We start from the raw sequence: 17988 nt of genomic DNA, 5'->3' as shown, positions 1-17988 counted from the left end.
GCTAAAACAAAAGCATTTTCTAGCCAGTACACACCTGATACTAGACAAAAGGGTATATATGTTTATGAGTGTGCATGTCTCTGCCTGTGTATAAGCTGTATGAAGATAGATTGTTAGCGTGTGTCTATGTGCATCTGCAGTGTGTGATGTGTGAATATGTTTATGGGAGAGTTTGCCTCTGGGTATGTGTGTGTGTAAGGCGTGATTTCTCTATTTCTCTTTGGGTAAACAACACATCTCTCTCTCTCTGCTTCTGTCTGTAACAGGGTCTTTTCATCTGGGACTACATGGGCCTATGTGCAAGTATGTTTGCCTGTGTAATGTGTGTGAGAAAGCAGGAATCTCTGTGGATGTTGGTCTCTGTGTGAGTATTGTGTCTTGTGCAGGTTTGTCTGTGTGTTGTGGAATTGTACATTTGCACCATAGAGCTATATGACTATATTAAAGAAAATTGGTTATTTATTTAGGAACCTGGAGAACCAACAGGTCACTGAGAGTCAGAAGTAAAAGGTCAAAGAAGAACTTTACCAAAGCTCATATTCCTGGACATCCCTTGTCATGCGTGAGACCATTTCACCTGATTTCATCCGGATGAGATGAGGAACTGGCTGGCTGGCCTAGCACACTTGACAGGCCTGTCTTGTCTTGAGTCTGCCTTATCAGGGAGCATCAGTGTCAGACAGACTTCATAGAATTTATTGAGCCGAGCTGACTTTTCCACTGATGTGACTGTCACATTGGAAATGGCAGTTTGGGGTTACAACGAAAAGCCACCTTTATCAGCCATACAGAAACACTGTATCGCTTCTATGAGCTGGGTGTGTTTTTCATAATAAGGCATCTACATGTATTTAAAATAGATCTGAAAATGAATGAAAGCTTCAGAAGCTAAAATGTCCCCAAAAAGTGTCTAATAAAATGCACATTAGGACCAAATATACTGAACTATGGAAACACAAATAATATCCTAAGAGATATTAACACTTGGCTGGTTGTCATTGCCTTTCAACTGCATGGCAAGGTGCCGCTTGGCATAATACAGCACAGGACCTGATTCTCCTCTCTCTTGTAGCGGTGCATGTGATGAGTTAGATCACTGAAGTCTCCTTGGGGCTGTCCCCCAGTGTGCTGATCATGCCACTGACATCTGCCTTCCTGACCTCTGGGGCACCCCACCACCCTGCTCTGCTTGGCCAGATCCTTTGCTGTCTCCCACAAGGCACAGAGTTGGGGTTACTACCCCCACCCCCTGCATTGCAATACAGACACTGAACCAGGTCTGAGAGGGCTCAGCACCCAGGAAACCAACCTCCAAAAGGGACCAAAATCCCAAATAAATCCATCCTGCTCTGTGTAAAACTTGTATATATAGGGCTCATCTAGACTATGCTAAAGTGTTAAAAGAGGATATACAAATTCAGTGGGAATTTGCAAATCTTCTTCCGATCTCACTTTCGAAAGCTCTGCTTTATCAGCCATACAGAAAGCCACCTTTATCAGCCATACAGAAACACTGTATCGCTTCTATGATTTGATCTGAGGAAGTGGGTCTGGCCCACGAAAGCTCATCATCTAATAAACCATCTTGTTAGTCTTTAAAGTGCTACATTGTCCTGCATTCTGTATCGCTTCTGTGAGCTGGGTGTGTTTTTCATAATAAGGCATCTACGTGTATTTAAAATGTAGCTCTGCTTTCGAAAGTGAAAGTAATCTGGATGCGTTTTTTTCGGCAACCACCCCCTTTTTCAAAAAGCCGCTTTTCCTCAAAAACTTTAGCATAGTCTAGATGAGCCCAGAGAAACCTTATAAGTTCACTCTATCAATAAAGAGAGTTATACATGGTAGGTGTTCCCCCCAGGTAACAATTATTTATACTGGGCTTGATAGTAAGCAAAAATATTTGATTAAGTATAAAAAGTAGGATTTATGTGATTGCAAGTGAAAACAGTCTGATCAAAATAAATTCCTGAGTTAAAACAAAATAATGCCAGCTAATCCTATTCCACTAAGAAACTGGTTTTATGCAAATGCTTACACAAACAGTTGCTCTAAACATCTCTTTCACAAGCTAAGCAACCTCCTAACTTGGACCTAATCCTTCCCCCTGTTCAGACTTCAATGTTTTCTGCAGACATCTTTGGTGGTAAGAGGTGGGGAGTATCCTAGAATGTGGCAACTGCTCTATTCTCCCCTCCTCCCCACTCCACACACATATCCCTTTTGTGCAAGGCAGGAATTCTTTGTGCTCAGTTTAAATTTTTCTGACCATGAGTGGAAAAGTACGGTACCAGATCCAAAAATAGGTTTCAGCATTAACCATGTCTTTCTAAGACCAACTACAGTCTGGGCTTTCAGAAAGAATAAAACCATTCATGGGTCATTGGCTTGATCATGGAGCCATTAAGTTTCAGAACCAGCAGTAATGGCTCTCATTAGTATATATAGAATTATAAACAGGTCCATACTTCCTATGTCTAACTTCACATACAAGAATGTTACATGCATAAAAATATAATATATACATTTAGCAGATTGTAACGTTAAAATTTATATGTTACGTGAGGTATTTTGTCTAAAGCATCTTCAAATTATGCATATTCATATCCATAAGCCAATTTTCATAAATCATGGGGGGGCTCTCTGACAATGCATATCAGGAATTAATGTCAAAATAAGACCAGTTCTTTGTTTCCCTACTCCTAGTGGAGTCACCTAGACACACTAAAAATATGAGTGATCATATTAGAGATGACACTTAACATGGGGGACTGATGATCTCACACCTGACAGCTGAGGGATTCCTACACTTTCCTCGGAAGTCTCCGGCACTGTCCGCTGTCAGAGATAGGATAGTAGGTTAGATTGACACCATGTATGTGTCTCTCTGTAACTGCCTTTGTGCTTTGCTAGTATATCTGAAGAGATGAGTCACGTCATTTAGCGTGAGGCAAACTCAAAGACACACAAAGGGAAGAAGAGTCAGCTAACGCCACTGGCTTAATGTTGTGCTGCACCTCTTCCCTCCCACCTCTTCTGGCAACAGTGGCAGTATTTACCCATTCATTTGAAGAAGTGGGTTGTGCCCACGAAAGCTCACGATACCATCTACATGTTTTGTTAGTCTCTAAGGTGCTGCAAGACTATTTGTTGTTTTTTAAGTTTTTCTAGTTACAGACTAACTCAGCCACCCCTCTGAAGTATTTACATCACCATACAGTACAGGCTGAGAGGTCCCTAGTGTGTTCCCTTGGAATTCAAATGCCTTTAGCAATACAGAGGGTCCTTTGAAGTTGTTACTGATGGGCAACCTGTGGCCTGTAGGTCACATGCAGCCCATCAAGGTTCTGTGTGTGGCCCTTGAGACTTTTTGTTTACTGTTGCCCACATGCAGGGTTGCCAGATTCTACTGGTTTCCATTTGTGTCAGTTTTTCCTACTGGTATTACTAAAGTGACACACTTGTAAAGCAAGGGCACATGGAGTGCAGTGTGTGCTGATTGCACACAACATTGACTGTGAGAGCTGTGCGGTCCCTCTGTAGCCAGTCACAGCGCTGCTGTGGTTCAGTCAGCACATCCCACAAATTCTAGATATACAAGCAGAGTTAGCAAAACTACCCTGTCCCAGGACACTATCTTGGTCATGACAATTTTGCGGCCACTGAAATGAAGGAAGACCACACATGAGGCCCACTCACTAGCCTAGGTAGCCCATCGCTGTGTTAGAGGTTGGCTAAGCCTCAAAGTAGTTCTGATTCTAGTGTGATTGTGACCCGATAGGTTTCTTTCTTTTGTATTTCATGTGTGTTTGTATGCAAACATGACACTAATGTGTAATGAAGGCAGGAGCTATGCAAGCTGTCACGTTATTGGATTTTATTAGAAAAATGCAGATCAATGTTGCACCCACTGGTGTGTGTTTGCCCCAAATTCTGTGCAAAGTGGGCCAAGTGAGGTGTCTAATGAAAGCCTAAGCTATGCTGATTCTATGTACTCCTCTCATATACTTATATGATTTGTATATGTAAAGTTATGGATATGGGTTCTGTACTTATATTTTAAATGTTCTCTGTCTGGGAGACAGCAATAGACGTGGACCACCTATCATGAGGAATGGTTATTCAGTGAATAGCCATGCTACATAGCAGTGATGCGGACAATGGTTCTCAAGAGTTCCCAATAAACACCTGAGGAATGCTGCTGGGAACCTGCAGACCAGCCAGTATCCCATGGCTGCTTGCCTAAAGGACATGGACAATCACTTGATCATGTGATCAGCTCTAGTTTGGGAGATACCATCACTCAGGGTATCTCCCAAACTGGATTTCCCTCCACATGGGCAAGATTATAAAAGAATCCTGAGGGTGCCTCCATCTTTGTCTTCAATCCTGCTCTTGACTTCAGAAGCATGCTTGCTATGGACAGAGGGCCAGGAAGGATTTGTTGACCCATCCTAACATAGGATGTACTCCAGAGACTTTTAAGCTAGCAGTTTGTTACATCTCTGCTAAGAGCCTGCATCAAGAACTTGGTGATTGATGTATGGAATTGTGTTTTCTTTAACATTCCTATTCTCAACCTTTGCTTTCTTTTTATGAATAAACCTTTAGATGTTAGATTCTAAAGGATTGGCACAGCATGTTCTTTAGGTAAGATCTGTGGTATAAATTGACCTGGCACCGTGGCTTGTCGTTTGGGACTCGGAGAACCTGTTTGGAGTTGGTGAGATTGGTTTTATAACGTCTCATCTGTGTAAGATATGGTGCTGGTTGTGGCAGAGGTAAAGCTGGAGTGTCTAAGGGGATTTGCTTGAGCACCTTTTTGCTGGCCAGAATGGCAGCTGGAATGTGGCGAGTGACTGGTTTGGTGCCTTATAGACGGGAACCCCAGTCTTGGGCTGCAAATAGCCCTGGTTTTAAGCAATACACCCTGATCTGACCCTCTCAGCAGTGTCCCAGTCCACCTGGTATATTACACAAACTTCTTACACATACAGCTTTACCAGCACAGCTCAGTCCTGATCTGTAGCATCTCCTGCTATTTCAGACCTGGGCTCTCATATATTCAGAACATTTCTAACCTGCAGGCCCCTACTCTGACATTCCTGCCCTGGTCTCCCTTACACACACCACACACCTTCATCCAGACCTGCAGAAGTGCTACTATTCCAGCCCTGGTCTTGAGAGTCAGTCCTGCCAAAGCACTTCAATTCTGAACTGCAATTACCTCTCCTAACCTCAATCTAGGCTTCTTCTTGGCAGAGGCTATTAAATGGGAGGACCAATTCTCAGGTCAGTGCAACTCAAAAAGGTCACATTGCACCAAAGTAAATGAGTCCATAAGGCACAGGGTAATGGTGAATCAGGCCCATTAACTGCACCAAAAGTTAACTCCTGATGAGCACCAATGCAAGAGAAGAGAAGAGAGAAGTGAGTCAGGCCATGTGTGTGTGTAAATTATTGTGAGGACTGGATAGGGTGTTAAGATGTTGTATAGTTATTTTATTTGCTACTTTGTTTTTGATTCCATAACACTAAAAAGAATTTGGGTTTAGGGTTTTGTTGCAACGCTCTGGATTTCACTTATACACTAGCAAACAAAAATTCTTTCCACCATTACACATAGCGATAAATCTGGTTGAACATTTTTTAAAAGGACCATTAATTTTTTTTTTATAACAATCCCACTTATTCCTTCTTCCTCTATTTCCCCTTTAAATGTCTGTCAGGGTAGTCAGACTGCTGGCTAAATCCAGGCAGTCAGAAGATGTTTTTAAACAGTTCTCAGATTCTTTTTATTTATTTACTAGAAGATTTACGGTCATTGCCTGGGTCCTTAAATCAGTTAATTTTTGGTTTTCTTCATTTAAATCACTGCTTTGTGGTGGGGCTGTAGATGAGGGTTCACTATGCAAGCTGCCCTGGGGAGAGAGGACAACCCCAGCCCTCAGTTACTGCAGCAGCTTAGGGCCAGGTGAGAAGTGCCTCTCCATGGCCACTGCCACTCCAGTGGGCACAGCTGAAGGGGGCGGTGGGACAGGGGTGCATCAGGTCTAGGTTCATCTGCCTCCAGTGCTCCCCAGCCAGAGCGAGGAGTGGTGCAAACTGTACACTTTCCCCTCACTCCCTGACTAAGGGGAACAGCAAGCAATTTTCCCGAATGAAGGGGGGGGGGGCGAAGCTGCAGCCCCTCCACACCTTCCCTAAACGTTGCATGGAGGGTGGGAAGCTCAAGGCTTGGGCAGTCTGGGATGGGGGTGGGAGGGGCAGCTAGCTCCTTTCACCTGCTTGGTGATTCTGTCTGTTTTCTGTATGGTTTTATATGTCCCTGTACCAATTGCGGGAGGGGAACTTCAGCTTTCCTCCCCTCCCGCCTGCACAACCAAATCCTGACCTTGCTTTAAGCTACAATAAGAGAAAGCTGCATACCAAATTTAATGTTCCTAGCTCTTACCATTTAGGAGGCGTTCTTGAACAAACAGGAAGATGGACAGACAGACAGATTCGCTCACTCACAGGCAGGCAAACTCTCAAATATGTAGTAGATTATCATCATAATTGTTATTATTTTTGTATTATTTTCTCTGGAGTTTGAACCCTGACTATATGTGAACAAGATATTTGGACCTCGACAAAAGGTAATTGGTTCCATCTTCTGCCTATTCTTGGCAATTTACAGCTTTATGCAAAGGTAGGGCTCCACACAACTAGAGGACCGGTGAGTTCGCAGGTTCACCTAGAATGATCTGTGAGAAGAATCCAGCTCTTTAACTCAAACTCTGGAATCTCAGGCTGCTTCTACACTAACTGCTTCCCACACAATTTCCTCTGGTTATAGCAATGGTGGGAGTGCTGCTATAACCAGTGCTGGCATCCACCATCATGTTCTCCAGACATTCTCTGACCACTATGAGCTGACAGGGTGTTAGATCTCTTGGTAGCTAGCATTTTGTGTCTACACTAAGGCTCCTACCATTGCAATCACTCCTGGAGCTGAACCAAAATGGCTAGAGTAGTTGCAGCCTTAGCTTTGGAATGGCTGAGTCTAATGTGTGCATTAAAAGTGATGTAACCCTTTCTTGGCAGGTAAAGCTCCAGACCTGACAGCTCAGAAACTTCTTTGACGTCTCAGAGTTGTGTCCATAGCTTCTAGAAAGCACGTGATCAAGACACTTCGGGGACCTGCTTCCTACCAGCCCTATGGTAACCAAACCGAAGTCATTTCTGCAGGCTGCTGCCCAGTGCACTCACGGGAAAACAACACCCCCGAACAATGAAAGCGCCTTGTTCAAAGTCAATAGTTACCGCTTGTTCGCTTTGAGACAGTCATTGAAATCATTAGCTCCTGGTGGCTGCAGCTATACAGTGGTTGAATGGTTGCTGTCAGCACATTGCTAACGGGGCATTCCTCAGGACAAAGCCAAGGCAGCTCCTGCTGGCAGGTAGGTTATAAGTGGGAGAGGTATAAACACAAACAGATACAACCCAAGCTGAAGTTAGAGATGTAAAATCCCATTTAATTGGTTAACTGGTTAAATGTTAACTTTAACCAGTTAACCAATTAAATGGGGGGAGAGGGGACAGACAGAGGGCTGCTCCAACCCAGCTGGGCTGAAACGGCCCCCCTGCCACGGACAGGGACTGCTCTGGCTGGGCTGGAATGCCCTGGGGCCATGGCATTCCCTGGGGCCACTGGACAAGGGCTGCTCCAGCTGGGCTGGAACACCCTTGCCCGTACCTGGCCCCACAGGGCTAGAGCTGCCCCCTGCCCATGGCAGGGCCCTACTGATTAACCGTAACTGGTAAATTGGTTGACCATTGAAATCCCTAGTTTATGTACGGATTGCTAGCCAATGTATTAGTCACTCTTTGTCTTTTTACATTTATATAATTACAACTCAGTGACTGAGGGTTGGAATGGGAGGTTGATAGCTCTCTGGCCAAGCATAGGGCAGATGGGCACTGTTCCAGCTGCTCCACATAGTTCTACTAATACATCACAAGCCTGATCAGCATGCCCTTCCCTTCCCTTGCCATTCCAGTCCTAAGCCCCTGACACAGCTCTGCTGATGTCCCTACATCCTGATCCAGCAAACCAACTTCTGACGCCAGTGCTAGCGCTATTCTGACCAGAGACTGGGAAACACATACTCAGTTGTGCCAAACTAGTTAGTGTGGTTGTGATATGGACATGTACACTAGGAGTAAAAGTCAGACCCCCAAAAATAGATTTAAAGTGTGATATAATCTACAGACAAACCAAGTTCTAAAAATGGAGAGGCAAGTGCATTATCTTACAGCACCCCTTAACTTCCTTTCTGTCTTCATGCTGGCTACAAATGCCACCATTCCCAACTCAATGTCTGCCTATCAAATTCACAGAGGTTGCAAAAAAGAGGCCTTGTCAATTAAATTCACCCCCCTTCCAAGGCAGGATAATTTTCCCACACCCCAGCAGGAGAGACATCTCAGGTGCTAAACTGATTCAATATTTGATCACAACTAAATAAAAGTCATGATTACTTAACGCCTTCCTTTATCTTAAATGGTGGTTTGTCTACTATTCTAATACTAGACCTTTCCATTGTAGAACTACTGTGACATCATAAATCTGAGACTGAAGCTCAAATTCCCAGAACCCCATGGTAGATTCTCGGGTTAAATATCTATTGTTATTGTAAGACAGAGAGTTTTCAGACACACAGTTGAATTACAGAAAGACGTTGAGCATCTCAGGTATACTACATGGCTACGTCTACACAGGCATGATTTTCCGAAAATGCTTTTAATGGAAAACTTTTCCATTAAAAGCATTTTCAGAAAAGCACGTCTAGATTGGCAGGATGCTTTTCCGCAAAAGCACTTTTTGCGGAAAAGCGTCCGTGGCCAATCTAGACGCGGTTTTCCACAAAAAAGCCCTGATCGCCATTTTCACGATCGGGGCTTTTTTGCGGAAAACACTACTGTGCTGTCTACACTGGCCCTTTTGCGCAAAAGTCTTTCAGAAAAAGACTTTTGCCCGAACGGGAGCAGCATAGTATTTCCGGAAAAGCACTGACAATCTTACATGAGACAGTGGGCAAGTTTTTCCGCAAAAGCAGATGATTTTGCGGAAAAACTTGCCAGTCTAGACACAGCCCATATGAATAACTAGCACTTGGATGAGAAACTGACTCATCCAAATGGAACTGAGGGACCCTGATTCTGTGGCCCTCTTCTCACAGAGATTTTGTTTTTCTGAGGATTTTTAATAGTGAGATTTACTCCTTTCATCCTATTTGGCCATCCTCTCCGGGCCTCTTCCTGGGAACTACAGTTAGATGCCACTGAGAGAGGCAGAGCAGCAATTGAGGACAAACCAATGGCATTTAGCCGTCATGCTGCATCCAGCACTGCATGGAGCCATGCCCTCCCATGGCCAGTTGCAGGCAAAATGCCTCTTGGAAGGCCTGAGTCACGCTGCATAGCAAGCAATTTGCTGTTCTTTCAGAGGTGTCGCTCTCTCCCTTGCAGAACCAAGCATCTCAGTTGAAAGGCTTGCGGGGGGGGGGGGAGGGGGGAGGAGGGTGTGGACAGTCATGTGTCAAGCGTTATCTCATGGTAGTCATGCCTAGTGGTCAGAGCATAGATCTACGCCTGACTTAGGGTTGAGACTGGCCCAAAGGCAGCACTGGAATTTGGGGATAGCCTGGGGTCAGAACCAAAATCAGAATCCATAGACACTCCAGAATCAGTGCCAAAGCTGGAGTCCATGTGCAAGCCAGAGGTTGAAGGCAGGCGGTCAGAGTCCAGGGACAAGCCAAGTCAGTGTGGTAAAGGCTATGTTTGAAGCTGGATAGTCAGAGTCCAAGATTTCAGGGAGGATCAGGAAGTGAAGCCAAGGGTAGAGTGCATCGCAAACAGGGCTGGAGCAGAACTTGCCTTAGGCAGCTGTTGACTAGGAGTTTGCCTAAGCCCAAGATTCATTACAATGAGAAAATACTGTAAGACTTGCCTATTGGTCCTGGCTTTCTTCTGAGTGTCAGCTCAGTTGCCATTAAGATCCACCCATTGTCAGCATCCTCATCACTTCTGTCCTTTCCAATCATGTCATGGTGCAGGGAGGCCTCAGGATATAAGCTCGCTGTAAAGCTCTGCCACCCTAAGCTTTACCTAGTGCACTCAGATACTATAGTGATAGGCACTGTATCAGTGATCAAATAAATAGGAACATATGCTTTAACACCAGGCTCCAATGACAGGCTGAACTTTAACAAGAGAGGAGCTCTGATCCTCAAAGTATTCCATAGTTACTGTTTAAAAGTCTCAGAGGGGTGGCCTTGTTAGCCTGTAACTGAAAAAACTTAAAACACAACGAATGATCCTGCAGCACCTTAGAGACTCACAAAAAATATAGATGGTATCATAAGCTTTTATGGGCACAACCCACTTCTTCAGATGAATGGAGTAAGCGGTCCAGAGGTACAAATAATTTGCAAGAACAAGTGGAGAGATGGAAAGGGAAAGGGAGAGGGGAAAAAACCTTGTCAATTGAAGTGTTCATGCTAAATGAGGCTAACAGAGTAGGCTGTAAGTGTCTGATACATAGCTTTGGATGTCATTCAACACCCTAGTGAAATCAAAAGCTAAGTATCGGGCACTTTACAGCCCACTCTGTTAGCCTCATTTAGCATGGACACTTTAATCGATTCTTTTTTTCTCCCTTTCCCTCTCTGTCTCCCCTCTTTTTCTCCTATTTATTTGTACCTCTGGACCCTTTGCTCCATTCATCTGAAGAAGTGAGTTGTGCCCTCAAAAGCTCATGATACCATCTACATTTTTTGTTAGTCTCTAAGGTGCCACAGAACCATTCATTGTTTTTAAACAAATTTCATAATTATTGTTGTTACCGCTATTCTTCTGGACTTTCACAGTTCCAGTCACAAGCTCTGTGGTACTTTCCCACATGAGCATGAAACATAAGTAAGTCACAAAGAAAGAAATTCATTCCCAAGCCATTATAATCTTAGCAGTATGAGTTTTACGCTTGGTAGTTGCAGTGTTGCTTGTAGTTTTCCTGTTCCTCTGAAGGCCTGATTATGCCTGTATTTTTAAGACTCCTTTCTACAGCTTACTACAGCTTTTAACTCTACGATTCAAAAATCACAAGATGACCCCAAAAATCATGGCAGTAGCTAAATAATCCCATGAAAATTTTTTAAAATAGTAAATATGGTGTTCATTTTGTTTGTCTCTCTCTCTCTCTCTGAGCCTTCGGGGTACAAATTCTTCAGCTTTTCTCTGCAACCACAAGCACAAGCAACTAAGGCAGTTGTAAACAAGCCCTGACTCTGGTTGTAAACAGGCCCATACAGACAACTATTATTCCATTTCAGGCTAGAGAGATCTAAGAATTTCATGTCAGGAGGTAAGTGACATACTCAGAGCACAAAAGCAGAGACCAAGTCTAGCAGAGATATTGTAAGCTATTAGGCTGGTGTGCTGAAAATCTACTGCCTGGCCTCCCAAATGCTGCTATCCACTTCCTAGCCCTTTCCACCTTCTGTCGCTGCTGCTCTGCACAACCCATCCAGGGCTACCTGCTGCCCAGTGTCACTAATATCACCGCTCTCTCCTGAAGTGCACAGACACTCATAATAAGGTGGCTGGGGAATGTGTGAGGGGAAAAAAGAAAACAGAAAAATAATTCTTACTTCTCTCTGACAGTTCTCCAGCTGCTGTTGCTACTTCTGCCTTCACTCCCGTTTTCCCCCACTGATATTTCCAAAGTTAAATATTCCTGAATAATCTCAAGAACAGCTCATCGAAGTGCAAAAAATATGACGTGTCTAGATGACAAACAGGCTTTTTGTATATCACAAGTGCACATCTGCATGTGCACACACTCCTCCCCTCTCTCCCAAGTTACCAGCACTGACCTTGGAGGAGGGAAGAGCTGTAGTTCTTCATATTACAGAGATAACATATTTGCCACCATTCAAACTGTCGAAAGCCTGCCCAGGTTTTGTTTTATGGCCTTTCCAGGTGTCACCAAACCCCAGTTGAGTTAGGTCTCTCTCCCTCTCCTGCTTCTGCTTTATAACAGGTGACTTTGTTTTACTTCTTTATGCCATGCTGGGACAGTTTAGTTGAAGAGATCCAAATCTGTCAGCTTGGAAAATGGTGATGTTGATACCAGGCATTGGTTTAAGAAACCTGTAGTCTTCACAACAAAACAACCACATGAATAAATACATAGACCGTACATAGCAATTGTCGCAAAGGTAAATGCATAGTGAGCAATAAGCATGGGAAATGTGATGATGATCTTTAGCATCTTATGAGAAGTTGTAGAGAAATCATCTTTTGTGAAATAAAAAGAAATATTTATGTAATTTGTGCCATTACCATGTGTGGGTCTTCTCTGTTTAGTGATCAGAGACAGTCTGAAAAATATCCTAGTCAAAAGTAAGTTATAGAGAGTTCACTGAGATAATTAGGCCTCAATACACTCAAGGACTTAAACCCATGATTAACTCTAGCTACATATATTAATCTAGTTGACTTCAATGAGATTTCAACACAAACTTAAAGTTAAGCATATGCTTAAATGCTTTGCTGAATGAATCGGGGCCATAGTTCTTAAGGCTCTTTACTAACACATATTAACAGTTATATATAACACTATAGAGATGGCTGTTGAAAAAGCTAAAAGAATGTTTGTAACCATTAGAAAGGGATAGGTAATAAGACAGAAAACATTAGAATGCCATTATATGAAACCATGGTGTACCCACATCTGGAATTCAGCATGCAGTTCTGGTGGCACCATCGCCAAAAAGATACATTAGAATTGGGAAGAGTACAGAAAAATACACAAAAATGATTGGAATATGGAAGAGCTTCCACATAAGGAGATATTAAAATGATTATATTAAAATATTCAGCTTGGAAAAGGGATGGGAAATTTGACAGAGGTCTGTAAAATGATGTGGAGATAGTGGATAAGGAAGTGTTAGTTACCCTTTCACATAGCACACAAACCAAGGATCACCCAATAAAATTGATAGGAAGCCAGTTTAAAACAAACATAAGGAAGTACTTCTTCACACAATGCTGTCAACCCATGGAACTCCTTGCCAGGGGATCTTGTGAAGACCAAAAGTATAAGTAAGTTTGAAAAGTAATCAGATAAGCTTATGGAGGATAGTTCCTTCCATGGTCAGGATTTCAGCCCCACGCTCAGAGTATCCCTAAACCTCTGACTGCCAAACATTGGGACTGGACAACAGGGGATGCATGATATTTCAATAAAATCTCCCGTTCTGTTCATATCCTCTGAAGTATCTGGTATCAGTTACTGTTGGAAGACAAGATACTGGTGAGACCAACCTTTGGTCTGATCCGCATGGCCATTCCTACATACTTAAAGTCTCCACTCTTGTGAAATTGTGCATGTCTATTACTCTGATTATGAAGGGCAGCAGTAGCAGTTTATCCCCTAAGAAGGCTGGTCTAATCTCTTCCTAGTTTAGCTAATAATTAAGCCCAGCTTTTGCTTTTCCACAACAGAATGAGTGAAGTACTAGCCAGATCTGTTGCTCATGGCCTAACTAGAATCCACAGTTACCATGAAATGGATCAACCAAAAAGAAGTGACAGGACACATCCACATTTTATGCAAGATAAAGAAGAATCTTTATTTTACATTGGTCAGATCCACTAGCTAGTGCAATAAATAAAATCATTATCAGTAATAATATAATACAGTGCCAGGCTAGCCTGACTGAACCTGAGTGTAAGTCATTTTAAAAGGTGAAATAATCCTAGCCACCAGAAGTGGGCCTTACCTTTACAATCCATGAGCTGGTCTTTTGGCTTTTTGAAAAAGCAGGAACATTGGCAAATGATGCTGTAGCAGAAAAGAGCAGCTTTCTAGCCTGGCTGGCTAAGAAATGGGCTCTCCTTCTCATGCTTAACTTGAGTTCTTTTGCACCAAGAGCTTTTGCTTAGGAAAGTCAATTGCTTCTCCAATGCTGGCCAGAAGGTGGTGCCCTCCGCCTGCAAATCACACAGCCCAATTAGATGTTCAATATCACTAGAAATCATTGCTGTTGATAGAGATAAATGGGTAATACACTATCTATGTAACAATAGTTTTAAAAAAAGAAAGAAAAAAGAACTTTTCATCAGCGGCTAATCATGTTTTTTATTGCTTTGCTTTGCATTTTCTGGGGAATAAAATCTCAGAGGAGCCCACTCTTTTGTGGAAAATGAAAGGGCATATAAAAAATGAATGTACATGGATTCTAAATATTTCAGGTTGTATGACTTTGTGTTTGACCTTAGCAGAAGATGAACTAATCCTGCAATATAATAGACTTTCATAGAGATATGGAAAATGGCTGCTTTTTTATCTCGGTTGCCATGGGAACCATCAGAGAGAAGGCCTAGCTGAGATGCAATAGAAGGTTATTAAATGTGTGCTTGTGTATATTGGAAAAATACAGCTTTTTGTCATCCTGTGTCACTCATAGGTCTTTAATACGTAATGTTTAGGTTATTAATAAACTAACACCGGTCCATTTTTTGTAGGGAACAACAGTGAATGTAGCTGTAAAAAAATTAGTACAAGTTGGATGTTTGCAAAAACTCTTTAATAGGGGCAGAAGCGGTTGGGCTGGTTTTTCTGAGCCATTGCTATTTCCCGCCAAGTTTGCACTCAAGTTTTCCTTCCTCCTTTGAGCAAAAGCAAAGGAATACAGGAATGGAGTCCACCTATTCAACATGAAAATATTGCACACCTCTCCCCTTTTTCTTTAATTGGCATGGAACCCAAGTGGGAGTAGGAGCTGATGTGTGTCTGTCCTAACTCACTTCAGCACAGAGCTGCCCAGGCGAATCTTACTGTACCTTAGCCATGTCTCTGTGCTGAGTTAAGACTTCAGCTTTAGAAATACTTAGCAGCCAGAACTGCAGAAATGTTACAGTTCTACAGGCAGCAAATCAAAGTAATAATCAGCAAACAAGATAGGAAGTATTGATGGCTGAGAGAGCAGCAAGGGAGGGAGAATGTTTCTCTCCTGGGGGAGGGATGGTTTCCTTCCAGACAAGCAAACTCTTCCTGCTCTGCACCGGCTTTAAGACCAGGGGGCTGGGGGGGCCCTTCCATGGGCACCTGGCTAGGGAATCAAGTCTCAGGGCACACATTTTCCTTAGGCAAATGTTTGCAAAAGCTCCAGCTGAGCGTGCCCATGTCTGGGGCTAGAGGAAAGAGAAGTTACAAAGGTTCTGTACCCGGGGTAAGACCCATCTCCTGGACTGTAGTAAGACCCCTGCTCCAGGCGCCCCTCGGGAGCCAGCTATCTGAAGGCCATGTGTGACACCCCCCCCCGGCGGGGAAGGCCGGCACATTGGAACCAGGCCCCCAATGAGCCCCGGCGCCCGCCTGGCCTCCAGCGCCGATTGCGACGCCAAGGGGAAAACATACCCCGCAGCCCGGCCCTATCTCCCCACCGTTCACACGTGTCCCGAGTCGCCTCTCCCGGGCCGCGCCAGCCCCCCGGGGAGAGGAGGGAGTCAGGCAGGGCTTCCCATGGTTCGTACCCCGGGGTCAGGCGGGTGCTTCTGCCCCAGCAGCCCGCGCCCCCCGGCAAAACCCAGCGCGGGGCCGCTCCGAATCCGAATCCGTTTGTAAGCGGCTAATCCGGAGCTAATCGCCTAGAGACCGGACTGTGCAGGACAGCGCCCCCTTCCCCCGGGAGCCACTGCGGGCCGGCTGGGAATTATTTACCCGGCACTCGCAGCTAAATGGCCGGGCGGCCGCAACCTGCTCCACCGCCGCTTGGCGCCCTAACCCGGAGCCGGTGTGCTGGGCACTGCCAGGGATTAATCCAGCAGCTCGCTGGCCGCGCCTCGGAAGGCAGGAGAAGCCGGGAAAGCGCAGGGGGCTCTCAGCTCCTAGCAGGGGCAGTTTGGTGCGCGCCTGGGGCAGCGCATTGACCCCTCCCCGAGCCAGAGCGCGGCTCTCTGGGAGCAGGGGGAAGGAACGCGACCAAAGCTGATGATTTCAACTCGCTCCCCCAGCATGTCCGCACTGGAGGTAGCCCCTAGAGGCTGAGTGCGGCCGGTCACTGAAAGGGGGACCAGGTCACACTTGGTTTCCCACCGAAACACCCCGCTCTCCCCACCTGTGACTAGCTAGCAGTGGCGCGATCTCTCCCCCTGGGCTCAGCCTTTGGCTGGGGGGGGGTGTGTCCGGGTGCGCCAGGAGGTGCATAGTTCTTTCAGCTCCTAAATGCTCCAAGCAGCTCTAGAGGAGTCGTTACAACGCTGTGTCTCCCCTCGCCCCCAAACACTCTTGTGCCATTTTTTCTCACTAGTGTCAAGAAAGCTCGGAGCGCACTTTATTTCACCACGGATAGAGCAGTGAGTAAAAGGGGGAGTGCTAACAAAATACGAGCTGTTAAAGATACCAGCATCACGGACAGCCCATCCCTTACACTTACATACACGCACACACTTTGTGTGTGTTTCTATACAACCGCTGGTTGTGCACACGCATGCAGGGCACACACACAAGCATGCATGCATGCTAAGTAAAGCAAGGAATACATAGCTTTTGCCTATCTGCCGATCAAACGCGGAGATCTGCTCTGGTAAATGATGCATTAGATGCGGTGGCTGTATTTGTTGTGTGAGTTTTGAAAGGGTCCTGATAATCTGGAAGCGAGAGATAAGGAACACCATTTATTCAGCAGCACTTTGGAACCAATTTTCAACCCTGTTCAACCCCATTCTCCAGCAGCCTCCAGGAGCCCAGGAGATAAGGATTGGGCTATTCATTATCTTCACAAGGAACAAAGATTAGCTAGCAGAGATGAAAAATTACCCCTGGATAGTAATAATAAGGAGGAGAACCTCTGGAGTTGCTGAGCCTATATTCTCGTCGCTGCTGCTGCTACTTCTTTTAAATTCTCTCCCTCTCTTTTTTGTTAAATCAATATTGAAAAGGTTGGGGTATTTGTTAAACCTATTCACTGTCTATCATAGTTTTCAATATGCAGAATATGGTTGTTACAGTGGAAGAAAACTGTTTTTTCCCTTACCCTCAGACTTTAAAATGACATCTTTAGTGTGAAATCTAAATCGTGCAGGCATTTAAAAAAACCCATCATTAGCCTATAATCAGCGTTCAGCAAAATACATTTTAAAAACCTGTATTGAGCCACTGTGGAGCTTGGGGGTTACTTTTTCATAGCCTGCAATGCAGTTGTCAAAGAATAGAAATTTAGCCGAAACTCTGAGTTTTCTACAAAATTAAAACAAAACCACAACACACACACAGAGTCTCTGGGTTAAAGTCCCCGTCTGCATTAAAATGCACGCGTAAGAAGCCCACGGCTGCTATTCGTTTGAATTTCCCAGAACCTTTCAATTTAGGGGATTAAAAAAAATCGAATACCTGGATTTGCAATAGCGCCTTGCTTTCTCCTTTCAAATATGAACATTTTTTTTAAAAAATAGCACAACTTTTGTTTTTTACCCAGAATAAATCTCGTTCTGTATCTCATCTCTTAGGACGAAGGGTGATCCAGGCGAGTAATTAAAACAGTTACTTTGGCAATGGGCTGCTTGGGACAGATAAGAATTATCTGTAGCATATCAAGGACCTTCCCCACCCCCAAACCATATCACAAAGACAGACAGAAAATGCCAGCAAAATAGGATTTTTAGTTGTTGTCGCTCACATATTTTTTTACCTCCATTATGATAATTCTCTTCCTATGAAACTTTTCTGTTTCCTTCTTGAAACGCATTTCTCCTCTCCCTTCACCCAGATTGTTTTACATTGGTGCGATTATTTACATTGGGAAAGTGGGGTTCTCTTGTTCCCCCCAAAAGGAATTTCAAGCATTTGAAGTGTTGGTATTGTGCCCCATCCTTTTCTAATCGGAAGGCAGTATTTTCTTGCTCTGCCTGCCCTTTGCTTGGAGCGGGGATATATACACG

This window comes from Pelodiscus sinensis, chromosome 11 (genome assembly GCF_049634645.1).
Source record: "Pelodiscus sinensis isolate JC-2024 chromosome 11, ASM4963464v1, whole genome shotgun sequence".
In the NCBI taxonomy this organism is placed as follows: Eukaryota; Metazoa; Chordata; order Testudines; family Trionychidae; genus Pelodiscus; species Pelodiscus sinensis.
Note: the sequence above shows the minus strand (reverse complement) of the source record.